A 2,434-nucleotide genomic window follows, 5' to 3' on the forward strand; every position below is an offset into this window, starting at 1 on the left:
CCGCAAACAGTTTCCTTAGCCTTATCCTTCTTTAGTTCCATGGCCTCGAATTTCCTTATGAGATTAGCCACTTTAGCATTGATATCATCATCCTCTTTCAGAAGGTATATTCTGCCTCTCTCCTTTAATTGAGCGGGCATAGAGGTGGTGCTCGATTTTGGGGAGACGTCCCATGATTGTGCGTTTTCAGCAAGTCTGTCCAAATAATCCCACACACCATCGACATTTTTGTTCATGAATTCCCCATTGTAAATTGTCTCGACCAATTGGCTTATGAAGGATGTCAGTCCATCATAAAAAAAGGTGTGTAATGCGCTACGTTTCAAAACCATGTTGTGGGCATAAACTAACAAGATCCTTGAACCACTCCCAACATTGGAAGAATGTTTCATCTTCCTTTTGGGCGAAGTTCATGATTGACTTTTTGATGGTGTTCATTTTATGGTGTGGGAAAATTTTCTTTATGAACTCCCTTGTCATATCGTTCCATCTACCAATAGATCGAGGACGTAGTGAATGCAACCACGTCTTAGATTTCTCTTTCAAAGAAAAGGGAAAGAGTTTCAGCCTGACCGTGTCATCGGACACATTAGGAAAATATAAAGTGGCTATGATCTCATTAAACTCTTTCAAGTGTAAATATGGATTTTCATATTCAAGTCCATAGAAGTTTGGAAGGAGTTGATCACCCCAGGCTTGATATCTATATGTCCCGTATTTTCTATAAAAACCATGTATGAGGGTGTTCTCACCCCTACTGGTTGTAAATAATCTCATAAAGTATGAGGCGGGGGTGCTTGATGTACCTCATTCTCATCCTAGATTTCCTCAACCCTAGGTTGAGGTGGATTTGGAGTTTAATTGGCCGATTGATTGGTAGCCATAACTTTAGTTAACTCTGTGGATCTCAAGTGGTGTCTGATCCTGTGATGGATAGATAACCCCTCATCCAATCCTCCTTCACTTAAGAGACGTCGAGTGTTATCATGGACCCCCTTGGGTATGAAACACTCTCAACCCTCAATTTCAGAATCTAACCTATACCTAAAAAGAAAGTGGGAAATAGAAATCTAGAAATAGAAAGAGAGAGAATTGGAAAGAAGTTACCAGATTAGAAGTTTCTATATTGGGATCCTATAGAAGAAAAAGGAAAACAAATTAGTTTTTAAATTAAGCAAAAAAGAAACATAGTTTCTAAAAACAAATTATGAAAGTTTCTAATCCTAGAAAAAGAAAGTAAATTAGTTTCTAAAAATAAATTAGAAAAACCCTAACCTAAAAATAGAAAGTAAACAAACCCTAATCTTAACCTAATTCGAAAACTAGTTAATCTTAGAAAAACGCAACCGTTAGTCCCTGGCAACGGCACTAAAAACTTGTTCACAACCCCAAGTGTAGGGTCGTGATGTAGTAATAACCTTAGTGAGACCGAGGACGAATCCACGGGGACTGAACTTGTACATTTTTGAAAAGTAACTAGAAGTAGAATTAGAAAAAGATGTAAACCTAATTCTAAAATTGTAGAGAGAATAATTGTGAATAAAGTAATTAGAAATAATAAATTTAAAGGTGGGAACTAGGGTTTCCAAGGATCCACTTGTAGCAACCAGGGAGCTACCTTGCTTGATTCAGGAAATCCAATAGGAATTGGAGTCCTATCCTATCCAATTGGAAAAGAGAGATAATTGAATCTCTGAACTTCTCATGAATCTAGTCTCAATGGATGAGAGTTTGTGAGGATTGGAAGTGATTCCATCACCAAACCATGCCCATGGGACGATGGCAAACAATAGGATATACCAACCCCACAACCAATCATAGGAGAATTGTGAAGATTAGGAAGGATTTTGTCACCCTACCATGCTCAAGGGACGATGGTGAACAACGGGACTTACTAATGTCACAATCTCAATTTAAGAAAAGAAGATATTCCAATCAATTGCAGATCTATTATAATTTGTCACAAAAAACTATTAAACACTAAAAATATTCCTTAATAAAGAACTAGAATCCAAGAGTGTTCAACAAAACATGAATCAAAATAAAGCAAACATCCCAATCAAGCCACAAGCTTCACCTCTTAGCCCTAGCTAAGAGGTTTAGCCAACCATGGACATGATTGAACTAAGAACTCTTAAAGAAAACAAAAAGACCAACTAAATAAGAAGAAGAAGAACTCTCAGATGGTGGCTCCACCCTTTTTCTCCACTCCTTAAACCTTAGAAGATACCTTTGTGCATCTTAGGAACTCCTATTTATAGTTGGGGAACTCAAACTTTCGCACCGAGTTAGAACAATCCAGAAACCGCCTCAAATTTACATAGTCTGCATAAATTTATGTAACCTTATGCTAGTCGAAGCAGAGCTTCAGCTAGCCAACTGAAACTCGGGTTAGCTGAACTTCCACAAGTTCCAGAAGATCACGTCGCTGGAT

The 2,434-nt window shown here is 37.8% G+C and overlaps 1 non-coding gene across 1 annotated transcript; it reads left to right on the forward strand.

Annotated features, from left to right (window-relative positions):
* Positions 1–325: 325 nt before the first annotated feature.
* LOC131222740 (small nucleolar RNA R71) lies at positions 326–432 on the forward strand. Its single transcript, XR_009160173.1, has one exon. It is a non-coding gene; the product is annotated as a small nucleolar RNA R71 (small nucleolar RNA).
* The last annotated feature ends 2,002 nt before the right edge of the window (positions 433–2,434 follow it).

This window comes from Magnolia sinica, chromosome 1, assembly GCF_029962835.1.
Source record: "Magnolia sinica isolate HGM2019 chromosome 1, MsV1, whole genome shotgun sequence".
NCBI classification, from domain to species: domain Eukaryota; kingdom Viridiplantae; phylum Streptophyta; class Magnoliopsida; order Magnoliales; family Magnoliaceae; genus Magnolia; species Magnolia sinica.